The sequence below is a fragment of the Aotus nancymaae genome, unplaced genomic scaffold, assembly GCF_030222135.1.
Source record: "Aotus nancymaae isolate 86718 unplaced genomic scaffold, 86718_ANA_hifiasm-v0.15.2.pri h1tg000077l, whole genome shotgun sequence".
NCBI classification, from domain to species: Eukaryota; Metazoa; Chordata; class Mammalia; order Primates; family Aotidae; genus Aotus; species Aotus nancymaae.
Genome location: NW_026988492.1, coordinates 1,624,783 through 1,638,132, shown reverse-complemented (window position 1 = coordinate 1,638,132; position 13,350 = coordinate 1,624,783). Strand labels below are relative to the sequence as shown.

At 46.4% G+C, this 13,350-nt stretch overlaps 1 non-coding gene across 1 annotated transcript; it reads left to right on the top strand.

Annotated features, from left to right (window-relative positions):
* Positions 1-556: 556 nt before the first annotated feature.
* LOC135271418 (U6 spliceosomal RNA) lies at positions 557-664 on the top strand. Its single transcript, XR_010339563.1, has one exon. It is a non-coding gene; the product is annotated as a U6 spliceosomal RNA (small nuclear RNA).
* The last annotated feature ends 12,686 nt before the right edge of the window (positions 665-13,350 follow it).

The window sequence follows — 13,350 nt, the reverse complement described above, 5'->3', positions numbered from 1 at the left end:
CAGTTTCTTCTTTTTAAACTCGGCAAGAACCCAAGAACAAACCTTACACTAACCCCAACGAGAGAGGACCGTGTTCGGACCCTGGTCTTACCAGCGGAGATGGTGAGAAGGAGCTGGGTTTGGGCTTTTCTCATGAAGGCTGAATGAGACAGAAACGTTTTTGTTCCAGCGTTCTTGAGTATCAAGAATGAGTGAAAGGAAGACATTAAATTGTGAACACTAGAAAAAAGAATAGCGGAGAGGCCAGGGGGTTGGAAGGAATTTTCTTTTAGCTCCTCTGCTTTTTAGTTCTGAAAACAAGCCTGTAATGAAGTCTAACTGAAAGAAAATAGAAATACAAAGGAATTTTTATTTAAGTATAAAACAATTTTTTAAAAGTTTGTAGCTCTTGAAATTTAAAAGTACAATTTAAAAGTAAAGGCATTTTGTTAGCTTTTTATTGAAATATAATAAACTTTCAGTAACATGCACATAAATAAAAAAATAAAAATAAACTGTGTAGTATTGGCATACAGACAGACATATAGACGAATAGAACACGATAGAGAGCCCAGAATTGCTCATTCTGGCAGCACACACACTAAAATTGGAAAGATACAGAGAAGAGTTGCATAGCCCCTGCACAAGGATGACACGCAAAAATAAAAAATTATTTTAAAAAATTAAAAGACTACAGAGCCCAGAAATAAGCTCTCATACATATAGTCCAATAGTTTTTAAATTAGGGTCCCAAGATCAGTCAGTGGAGAAAGGAGTATTTTCAACAAATGGTTTTGGGAAAACCGGATATCTACATGCAAATGAATGAACCTGGGCCCTTACCTTATGCTATATACAAAAACTAACTCTAAATGGATCCAAGACCCAAATGTAAGACCTAAAATAATAAAACTCTTCTTCTTTTCTTCCTTCCTCTCTCCCTCCCTCTTTTCTCTCTCTTTCTTTCTGTCTTCCTTTCTTTTTTTCCTTCTTTCTTTCTTTTTTTCTTTTTTTTTTGAGACGGAGTTTCACTCTTGTTACCCAGGCTGGAGTGCAATGGTGCGATCTCAGCTCACCGCAACCTCCGCCTCCTGGGTTCAGGCAATTCTCCTGCCTCAGCCTCCCGAGTAGCTGGGATTACAGGCACGCGCCACCATGCCCAGCTAATTTTTTGTATTTTTAGTAGAGACGGGGTTTCACCATGTTGACCAGGATGGTCTCGATCTCTTGACCTCGTGATCCACCCGCCTCGGCCTCCCAAAGTGCTGGGATTACAGACGTGAGCCACTGTGCCCAGCCCTCTTTCTTTCTTTCCTTTTCTTTCTTTCTTCAAAATTACCCGCTAATTTTGGCGTTTTTAGCAGAGACGGGGTTTCACCATGTTGGCCAGGCTGGTCTCGAACTCCTGAGCTCAGGTGATCCACTTGCCTTGGCCTCCCAAAGTGCTGGCATTACAGGTATGAGCCACTGTGCCGGCCAGATTTTTTTAAAATATAGTGGACACCATATTTCTGTAACTAAACTTTACAGAAAAATTCTAAAGAAAATATAGATGCTGAATTTCCAAATTTCTTGATAGGAGATGAAATGAAAAAAACAACATCCTATTATAGTTGCTGGAAAACAGACCATGGGTTTTGTTAGAAGAAAATACTCTTGAACTTGAACCAAGGGAGTTGTACATAAGCCGCCCCTGTGAATCTGCCTTCAGTACTCAGAATTTACTTCTCTCAAGCTGAAGAATGTTAGACTATCGATAACTCTTTTATTTATTTATTCATTTTGAGATGGAGTCTCACTCTGTTGTCCAGACTGGAGTATAATGGCGTGATCTTGGCTCACTGCAACATCCGCCTCCCAGGTTCAAGTGATTCTCCTGCTTCACTCTCCCGAGTAGCTGGAATAACAGGTGCCCACCACCACACCAGGTTATTTTTTTGTATTTTTAGTAGAGACGAGGTTTCACCATCTTGGCCAGACTGGTCTCAAACTCCTGAGGCAGGTGATCCACCTTCCTCAGCCTCCCAAAGTGCTGGGATTACAGGCATGAGCCAGCATGCCTGGCCAAGATGACACTTTTGATAGTAAACAGATGAGCAGTGGATCCTACTCACCCAGAACTATAACCAAAAAATCTTCCGAACAGTGAATGACATCACAGCAACTGCGGCCTTTCTAGGAATTTCCCAGTTCTGTGTTTTGGATTTTAGAGACCCTAGGTAAAATAGTGAGAAAATTATCCTCAGAGAGCACCCCCACCACCATAAGCTCTTCTCCCCCAAAATGAGCTGTGTGTGTCTCTGTTTCAGCACTTCACATGGGAGTCTATGCGCCTCAGCCCCCTCCATCCCCCATCAGGAAGTAGGTGGTCCTGGTGCCTTCCCTGCTTCTCAAGGGGACAGCCAGTGAATGCCGTCCCTGAATCTAGACTAACACAAATTGCGTGAAAATATAGTCTTCCTTTGGCCACATACTGGCATCTGTATTTTTAAAATTATTATTATCATTATTTTTGTTTTTTTTGAGACGGAGTTTTGCTTTTATTGTCCAGACTGGAGTGGAATGGCACGATCTTGGCTCACTGAAACCTCCACCTCCCAGGTTCAAGCGATTCTCCTGCCTCAACCTCCTGAGTAGCTGGGATTACAGGCATGCGTCACCACGCCCGGCTAATTTTTGCATTTTCACTTGAGACGAGTTTTCTCCATGTTGTTCAGGCTGATCTTGAATTCTTGACCTCAGGTGATCTGCCCACCTTGGGCTTTCAAAGTGCTGGGATTACAAACGTGAGCCACTGTGCCTGTCCTTATTTATTTATTTATTTATTTTATTTTATATTTTTTGATACGGAGTCTCGCTCTTGTCACCCAGGCTTGAGTGTAATGGCATGATCTCAGCTCACTGCAACCTCCACCTCCTGGGCTCAAATGATTCTCCTGCCTCAGCCTCTCAAGTAGCTGGGATTACAGGTGCCCACCACCATACCCACTGATTTTTGTATTTTTAGTAGAAACAGGGTTTCACCATGTTGACCAGGCTGGTCTCAAACTCCCGATCTCAGATGATCTGCCTGCTTCAGCCTCCCAAAGTGCTGGGATTATATGCTGGCGTGAGCCACTGCACCTGGCCCCAACTGTATCTTTAACGGTGAAACTCTCAATATTTGCTGGAGATTGGGTTAGGGACTGGGGGCAGAGAGATTTGGTGCTCCTCAAAACTGAGCAGCTGCCCCCCCACCACCACTAGTGCCGAATCCCAGGGCAGTTCTGCTCTGACCAAGGCTGGAAGGCTCGACTGAGGGCATAGAGAGCCGGAGAAGGGAGAGAGGGCACCTGCTTTACCATTTTTGGCTAGGATTCAGTTGAAACATTCCAGCCAGCCAAAAGGGCATTTACTATTACAGTAGCTCCTTGGAGAATCCCAGACAGAGAGCGGCCCCTTCTAAATACTTGATCAGCCATTCCTGTGTGAGACGTAGACAGTGAGACTGAGATGTCTGGGAGGAATGCAGTTTCCCAAAGCATATTCTCTGAGCAAAGTTTCCAAGTTTCATAGATCTGTAGTTTCCCACACTGTAGGGACAGAGTGGTGGTGGCTCTGACTGTCGTATTCTTGATCAATGGGCAGAACGACGGGGCAGTTGCTGCTGGCCTGAGTGGAGTGTTAGCATATGGATGGCACCCAGTGGTTCCAGCCTCAACTAACCCCAGCCCTTTGTCAGCTGCATATAGATAAGGCGGCAGAGAGCAAAGCCAGACGATTTCCCGCTTTGGCCCATGCAGACACTGCCGGTACAGTGTTCGTCTATGTTCTTAGCAGCCTGCAGCAGCAGGGTAAATTATTCTCAGTAATGTTCTCAGCCAACTCTTTTTCTGAACTCATTTTTTCTTTTTCCCTGCACAGTTTCAGTCCCTGGAACATCTCATTTTAAAATGCATCAGTCAGGGCATGATGGCTCGTGCCTGTAATCCCAGCACTCTGTGAGGCCGAGAAGGGAGGATCACCTGAGGTCAGGAGTTCAAGACCAGCCTGGTCAACATGGTGAAACCCCATCTCTACCAAAATTACAAGAATTAGCTCAGCATGGTGGGCACCTGTAATCCCAGCTACTCGGGAGTCTGAGGCAGGAGAACCTCTTGAACCCGGGAGGCAGAGGTTGCAGTGAGCCAAGATCGCGCCACTGCACTCCAGCCTGGTGCCTGGCGACAGAGCAAGACTCTGTCTCAAAAAAAAAAAAAAGATGCATGTCACGAAATGCTTGCATTCCTGCACATCTGGAAATAAAAAAGAGGTTGGGCGCACTGGCTCACATCTATAATCCCAGCACTTTGAGAGGCTGAGGAGGGAGGATTGCTTGAGGTCAGGAGTGCGAGAGACCAGCTTGGGCAACATAGTGAGACCCCATGTCTACACAAAAATTAAAGTTTAGCCGAGCATGGTGGTGTGCACCTGTGGGTCCCAGCTGCTCAGGAGGTTGAGGTGGGAGGATTGCCTGAGCCTGGTAGGTTGAGGCTGCAGTGAGTCGTGACATGATTGTGCCACCACACTCCCACCTGAGTAACAGAGTGAGACCCTGTCTCCAAAAATAAGAAATTAAAAAGGAAAATATTATTTTTAGCTCCCCTTGGAAAGGTAAAATATCTTCAAACTCAAAATTTCCTGCCAGGGGCGATGGCTCACACCTGGAATCCCAGCACTTTGGGAGGCTGAGGCAGGCAGATCATGAGATCAGGAGATTGAGACCATCCTGCCTAACACAGTGAAACCCCATCTCTACTAAAAATACAAAAAAATTAGGCCGGCGTGGTGGCAGGTGCCTATAATCCCAGCTACTCGGGGTCTAAGGTAGAGAATTGCTTGAACCCAGGAGGTGGAGGCTGCAGTGAACCAAGATCACACCATTGCACGCCAGCCTGGGCAACAGAGCGAGACTCCATTTCAAAAAAAAAAAAAAAAAAAAGAAATTCAAAATTTCCAATTGTCAAAAAGCAGGATAGAAAAACAACTGGAATTCTTTCCAGAAACTCTAGGTAAGAAATGCATTTGAGGTTGGGTGCAGTGGCTTATACCTGTAATTTCAACACTTTAGGAGACCAAGGTGGACAGATCACGAGGTCAGGAGTTCAAGACCAGCCTGGCCAATGTAGTGAAACCCCATCTCTACTAAAAATACAAAAATTAGCTGGGTGTGGTAGTGGATGCCTGTAATCTCAGCTACTCGGGAGGCTGAGGCAGGAGATTCTGGAAGGCAGAGGTTGCAGTGAGCCAAGACTGCGCCATTGCACTTCAGCATGGCAACAGAGTGAGACTCCATCTCGAAAGAAAGAAAGGAAGAAAGAAGAAAGGAAGGAAGGAAAAGAAAGAAAGAAAAATGCATTTGCAGGCAAAGTCAGTGTGAAGCTTTTGGCCTAAACCTACCAGAAGTAAGATAAACTAAAGAATGGGAAATTCACTAGGAATGGTGCAGAATAGAGGGATGAGAGGATGGAACAGCTGTTTATTTACTCCTGTGTGACAGAACATGCTGGGTGTGCTAAATTCATCATCCCACAAGATGTACAAAGTAGGGACCCTTTACACCATAGGAAACAGACGTCAGAGAATGCCAGTCGTTCGCAAGGGGTAAAGCCAAGGGTGAAACCTCAGTCCATCTGAGGTCACACACAGTCTCTGAAACGGTTTACTGTGCTGTGCCCTGAGTCTTCTTGATAACTGTTATTTGATAGAAATCATTTCTGCATCTTTTTAAAAAGTGCATTTTTTTTTTGAGACGGAGTCTCACTCTGTCATCCAGGCTGGAGTGCAGTGGCACAATCTCGGCTCACTGCAGCCTCCACCTCCCGGGTTCAAGTGATTCTCCTGCCTCAGTCTCCTGAGTAGCTGGGATTACAGGCACATGCCACCACACCCAGCTAATTTTTGTATTTTTAATAGAGACGTGGGTTTCACCATGTTGGCCAGGCTGGTCTTGAACTCCTGGCTTTAGGTGATTCACCCACCTCAGCCTCCCAAAGTGCTGGGACTACAGGTGTGAGCCACCATGTCCAGCAAAAAGTACTATTTCTGAAAATAATTTTTTGTTGGATATTTAGGGGGCACGAGTGCAGATTTCTTACATTTGTATAATGTGCTATGGTAAAGTTTGGGCTTCTAGTGAACCCATCACCTGAATAGTGTATGCTGTACCCATGCATAGTATTTCAACCCTCAGCTCTTCTCACTTTCCTGCCTTTCGGAGTCTCCAATGTCTCTATTTCCACCCACGAGTACCCTTTGTTCAGCTCCCGCCAATGAGAACATGCCATATTTGACTTTGTGTTTCTGGGTCATTTTATGGAACATTTCACTGAAGCCTCTGGCTCCATCCATATTGCTACAAAAGACATTATCTCATCATTTTTTATGTCTGTGATATATATACCACATTTTCTTTCTTTAAAAAAATTTTTTTTTACCTTGTTTTTCTTTTTTTAAAAACCAGAGATGAAGTCTCAGTGTGTTGGCCAGGCTGGTCTCAAACTCCTGAACAAAAGCAATCCACCTGCCTCAGCCTCCCAAAGTGCTTGGATTACAGGCGTGGGCCACCACACCCGGCCATATACTACATTTCCTTTATTCGATCATCCGTTGATGGGCACTTCGGCAGATTCTTTATCTTAACCATTGTGAATAGCTCTGCAACACACACAACAGCTCAGGTATCTTTTTGACATAGCGGTTTCTTTCCCTTTGCGTAGATACCCAGAAGTGGGATTGCTGGAGCGAATGGTAGATCTATCTTTAGCTCTTTGAGACATCTCCATGCTGTTTTCCACAGAAGTTGTGCTCGTTTACATTCCCACCAGCCGTGTGTAAGCTGTCCCTTTTCTCCACAGCCCCACCAACTGTAAGGTCTTTTAGGCTGACTGTTGGCGCCATAGACACCATGGTGGCCCCCGTGACGCGCATGTACACCTCTGGCTGGCCTCCTGGAACTAGAAAATCTGAAGTAACTAGAAGACCACGAAAAGGGGAAGAATGATCAACCCCTGCAGCACCTAATTAACTTGAGACATTCTTCCATTGTTCCTTATTCACACCTCGACTGATAAGGCAATTGGACTTTGTAACCGACCTTGGTCAACCTCGTGACTCCAGACCCTACGACCCCCTCCCAGCTTGCAAAAAAACGCCCTAAACTGTAACTTCTGTAACTTTCCACTGCCTACCCCAAACCTATAAAACCAACTCCTACCCCACCGCCCTCCACTGACTCTCTTTTTGGACTCATCCCACCCGTGCCCGGGTGAATAAACAGCCATGTTGCTCACACAAAGCCTGTCTGAGGGCTCTATTCATTCAGAGTGTGCATTTTAACACCAACATCTGATGTTTTTAGACCAAAAAGTACTATTGTTATTATGTTTGTTTGTTTCTTTAGAGACAGAGTCTCAGTCTGTCACCCAGGCTGGAGTGTAGTGCGTGATCTTGGCTCACTGCAACCTCCGCCTCCCTGGTTCAAGCGATTCTCCTGCCTCAGCCTCTGGAGTAGTTGAGAGTACAGACATGAATCACCACGTCCATAATTTTTTGTATTTTTAGTAGAGATACTGTTTCACCATGTTGGCCAGGCTGGTCTTGAACTCCCGACCTCAGGTGATCCACCCGCCTCAGCCTCCCAAAGTGCTGGGATTACAGGCGTGAGCCACCACATCCGGCCTCCTTCTTATGTTTTCAGTTTTCTCGCTGCTGGTGCAGGATGACGTCAGGCACGAACAGCTGAACTGGAGCCTGGATTCCCGTCTTGTGTCTGCTGGCTCTCCTGTCCTAAAGCCTAACGTTCCTACTGGTAGAGCTGAGAAGAGTCCTTCTCCCTGATTTTTATTGCAAGACACAGACAGTAATTACCTCCAAGGTAATTGCACAACTTCGGTGTTGTGCCTCGCAAGCCTGGCCCCCAGCCACTTACATACGTGCAGAATGGAGAGTCTGCGTGATGGGATCTGCCACCCCAAAGGGCATGATTGGAAAATAACTGGCCAGGCTGTGCCAGAATTTTGTTTTGTGATCTCCCAAAGACACAGCCTTCAGAGAGTTAGAACCAAAAGATCTTAAAGGCCTTGAATTTGCATAACAAACACTGTTTCTTTGTCTCAAATGTTTGGAATAAGTCTATAGATAGAATGCATCGAATTTATTGTGTTTCTGGGGAAGAAACACAATGGAAGTTAATCATGACTATATAAAATTAAAAGTATCTGCTGAAAGGTGACAGGGAGGGTGAGGATAGACAGAGGTGGAGCCCTGAGCTGTTGCTTTTCATGAAGACTTTCTGTGCAATTTGGATTTAAAAAAAAAAATCGAGAGCTGGGCACAGTGGCTCATGCCTGTAATCCCAGCACTTTGGGAGGCCAAGGTGGGTGGATCATTTGGAGTCAGGAGTTCAAGACCAGCCTGGGCAAAATGGTGAAACCTCATGTCTACTAAAAATACAAAAAAAAAAAAAAAAAAAAAAATAGCTGGGCGTGGTGGTGTGTGACTGTAATCCCAGCTACTTGGGAGACTGAGGTAGAATTGCTTGAATCTGGGAGGTAGAGGTTGCAGTGAGCCGAGATTGTGCAATTGCACTTCAGCCTGGGCAACAAGAGCAAAACTCTGTCTCAAAAAAAAAAAAAGATAGAGACAGGGTCTTTCTCTATCCCCCAGGCTGGAGTGCAGCGGCGTGATCATAGTTCACTGTTATGTTGAACTCCTGGGTTCAAGCCATCCTCCTGCTTCAGGCTCCTGAGTAGCTGGGACTACAGACACGTGCCAATCACATGTAGCTATTTTTTTTTTTTTTTTTTTTGGCAGAGATGGAGTCTTACTATATTATCCAGCCGGGTCTCGAACTCCTGGCCTCAAGCAATTGTCCCGCCTCAACCTCTCAAAGTGCAGGGACTACAAGCATGAGCCACCACACCGGGCCTGCTGTTTGGATTTTTAAAACGAGGTGCATGTACCAATTTTGTCACAATTTTGACAAAATTAAGTGATATACTAAAAGATATTAAACTAGTCATTTACACCCACACACAGTCCCACAGCATTAAACAGCAACCTTTGGAGTCTGAGGATGGTATTCAAGGTGCTCTGTAAACAACTATTATATTCTGCTCTTATTCCTTTGCTGCCATTGAAGGTCGAAGTTGCCAGTTACTTAGCAGTCTGTTTGAGAACGTGTTCAGAAATGAGCAGAGACATTCATCAAAAGAAGCACATTTGACAGAGCGGGCTGAGTCCATCAGACCTCACAGCCGAGGGCTGACAGGACCTGAGCCCAGAGACCGGCCTCTCCAGAACCAGCTCTCCACCAAGTAGGAGCATGGGGAGCAGCGTGGATTTGTTACACAAGCGCACTGTATTTTCTGGCCTTAAACGAAGAAGCCAGCTGGACCTGGTGGCTCAAGCCTGTAATCCCAGCACTTTGGGAGGCCGAGGAGGGCGGATCACCTGAAGCCAGGAGTTCAAGGCCAGCCTGGCCAACATGATGAAACCCCGTCTTTACTAAAAACAAAAATTTTCCAGCCGTGGTGGCGGTGCCTGTAATCCCAGCTACTCAGAGGCTGAGGCACGAGAATTGCTTGAACCTGGAGACAGCGGTTACAGTAAGCCAAGATCATGCCACTGCACTCCATCATGGGCGACAGAACAAGACTCTGTCTCAAAAAAAAAAGAGGAAGAAGCCGCCGAGGTAAATTTCTGGGCTGGAGCAAGTAGGTGCAGGGCAGGCTCAGACTGGACCAGTCGAGGACACCCCTCGCCAAACATCAGGCAGCCCCCTGGCTCCTCCATCCTCTTTGTCAGAAAGAGCGTTTTTTGTGATCTTCTATAATTTTAGATGTGTTCCGCAGAAGACTTTTCCTGGAGGAGAGGATTCTCAAGCAAAAGCTGTCCGGTCTCCGCAGGGGATTTTAGAACATGGTGTTCTAATAACAGTCCTTGGCTGCAGCCCAAGAGCTGTCAGGCTTCCTCCTGGGGGTCAGGGTGCAGTTGGCGGGAAGATGAAGCCACCTTGGAACAGGAATGCTTTCTCTAGGCATCCTGGGAACGCGCCCTCAGCAGGCCACCCGTGCACTGGGAACACATTGGAACCGCTGCTTTTCTGGGTTAAGGGTTTTTTATCTACAGGTGAGTCCCAAGGAAACCACCGAGACTGTCAGAACCCCACAGATTTTTTTCTCCAAGGGATATTCAACCTCAAATGAATGGAAACTTCCCATGTCCCCGCAGAAGGCTTTTCATTTATTTTTATTTATTTTAATTCTTAGATTTTGGCCAGGTGCGGTGGCTCATGTCTATAATCCCAGCACTTTGGGAGGCCGAGGCAGGTGGATCATGAGGTCAGGAGTTCAAGACCAGCCTGGCCAAGATGGTGAAACCCCATCTCTACTAAAAACTACAAAAATTAGCCGGGCACACTGAGAGGCACCTGTAATCCCAGCTACTCAGGAAGTTGAAGCAGGGGAATCGCTTGAACCCAGACAGCAAAGGTTGCAGTGAACCAGTATCATGCCACTGCACTCTAGCTTGGGCGACAGAGTGAGACTCTGTCTCAAAAAAAAAAAAATTCTTAGAGTTTATTTTGTAGAGACAGGATCTTGCTATGTTGCCCAGCGTGGTCTTCTAGATATCCTCCCACTTTGGCCTCCCAAAGTGCTGGGATTACAGGAATGAGCCACCATGCTTGGTGCATAGAAACCTTTTTAGTTACCAGGTGGAAAGTAACAGGCTTAATTCTTTCAAATGAACCCAAGTGTTCCAACTAATTTGTTTTAAAAGGCAGCCTTTAGGCCAAGCACAGTGGCTCATGCCTGTAATCCCAGCACTTTGGGAGGCTGAGGCAGGTGGATCACGACATCAGGAGATTGACACCATCCTGGCTAACACGGTGAAACCCCGTCTCTACTAAATAATACAAAAAATTAGCCGGGTGTAGTGAAAAGTGCCTGTAGTCCCAGCTACTTGGGTTTCTGAGGCAGGAGAATCAATCGCTTGACCTGGGAGGCAGAGGTTGCAATGAGCCAAGATCGTGCCACTGCACTCCAGCCTGGGCGACAAGAGCAAGACTCCATCTCAAAAAAACAAAGCAAAACAAAAAAGGCATCCTTTAACATACCCAACCTTCACTTTTTAAAAACACTGCTGGGCGCGGTGGCTTATGCCTGCAATCCCAGTACTTCTGGAGGCTGAGGCAGGTGGATCACAAGGTCAGGAGTTCGAGACCAGCCTGGCCAACATAGTGAAACCCTGTCTCTACTAACAATGCAAATAAATTAGCCAAGCAAGGTGGCAAGCCCCTGTAGTACTAGCTACTGGGGAGGCTGAGGCAGGTGAATTGCTTGAACCCAGGAGGCAAAGGTTGCAGTGAGCCAAGATTGCGCCATTGCACTCCAACCTGGGCAACAGAGCAAGACTCCATCTTAGAAGCAAAAAAACACCTGCTATAATGTTGTTTTTCCTGAAGGTTTATAAACACAGCATTCAAGACTTTTCTTTTTCTTGTAGGATTTTGCCTACAATACAGAGCATGCTTCTACTGGGGCGATCATGTGGTTCAAACTGCCTGGATTCGGCCAGCTATGGGGCTAATTAAAAGAGAATTGATACTTTTTTTTCTTTTCTGAGACGGAGTTTTGCCCTTGTGCCCAGGCTGGAGTGCAGTGGTGTAATCTCGGCTCACTGCAACCCCTGCTGACCAGATTCAAGCGATTGTCCTGCCTCAGCCTCACGAAGAGCTGGGCCCGCCACCACACTCGGCTGATTTTTGTATTTTTAGTTGAGATGGGGTTTCACCATGTTGGCCAGTCTGGTCTCAAACTCCTGACCTCAGGTGATCCACCCACCTTGACCTCCCAAAGTGCTGGGATTACAGGTGTGAGCCACTGTGCCAGGCCTGTATGACTGTTTTCCCTTCAGAAGTGTCCTTAAAACTTACCCTTTTTTGAAAAAATAATAATAATAATAAAAGGCCTGATCCCACCCATCTAGCCCTTATTATTATACTCTCTTTCCTGGGTTTTGTGAATGAGGAAAACCAAATTCAGTCTTTCCTGTAGAATCCCATACCATTTACATCTTGCTTCTGATACAAAACTTCAGTTATAAAATTTTCACTAAATATCAGAAAATGTTTTCTTTTAAGGGACTCGCCTTTCCTTCAGGGAAAAGCATTTTCAACCTCTCGGGGAGATGGCTTGAAAGGAGCTTTGTATGTCTGACTTCAGAGGCACTTCCAGCCAGGCGCAGCCCTGTCCTGGGCACAGACTCACTGCCTGTCCTCAAAGAGGCCCTTTCCTTCCACACCAGGGGCACCTGCTCTGAAGCCCACCCCGCTGAAGGCCGGGGAACAGTCACAGGTGTTGTCAACAGCATCCAGGAAAACAGGATCCGAGAGGAGATTCCACGAGGTGAAAGGGCATGTAGGAAACGCGGAACCAGTCACTCTGCTGTCTTTGTTTTTTTTTTTTTTTGAGACGAGGTTTCACCATCTTGGCCAGGCTGGTCTTGAACTCCTAACCTCGTGATCCACCCCTCAGCCTCCCAAAGTGCTGGGATTACAGGCTTGAGCCACTGCGCCCGGCCACTCTGCTGTCTTTGACTCGGTACCTCTGCCTCTGCCGCTACGCCCATCTTTTGTCTTTTGTGGTCTGTGATGCTTTTTCTTTGTCTCTCAGGAGGCCAAGTTGACTAAAATCATGAAACAGGGCTGGGCGCATTGGCTCATGTCTGTAATCCCAGCACTTTTTGGGAGGCTGAGGTGGAAGGACCGCTTGAGCTCAGAAGTTCGAAACTCGGTCAAGCTATGATCATGCCCTTGCACTCCAGCCCGGGTGACAGAGCCAATCCTGTCTCAAAAAAAAAAAAAGAAAGAAAGAAAGAAAAAGAAAAAAACATTTAATCTAGTCCAAGTCCCTTTCACATAATAGACGGGGACTCTTGGGGCCCGGGGAGGTTATCTCACTTCCTCAGTCACCAACCCAGCTCGTGGGAGAACCGGGCCAAGATCCAGGCTCCCGTCTTCACAGCTTTATCTGATGACCTGAGCCCGAATAAACTCAGCAGAGAGCTGGCGGACTGGCTCTTGAGGGGCTCGGACATCACTGCATAGGTCTGGGGTCACTCCAGAGCCAGAGGCGGCCTGTACCCTCAGCTCACTCAGGGGAACACTTGTGCCATTTATTTTATTTGATGCGTTTATTTTTGGAGTGAGGCCTTTCTCTGAGTGCCATTTATCATAGCACCATTTATCACGTGTCTGCCACATTGCATGATCCCAAGTGCTTTGCCTAGAGTTTCTCGGTTTTCACCCAAGCTCTGCAAAACTCTATCCGTTCTGTTTGACACAGGAGG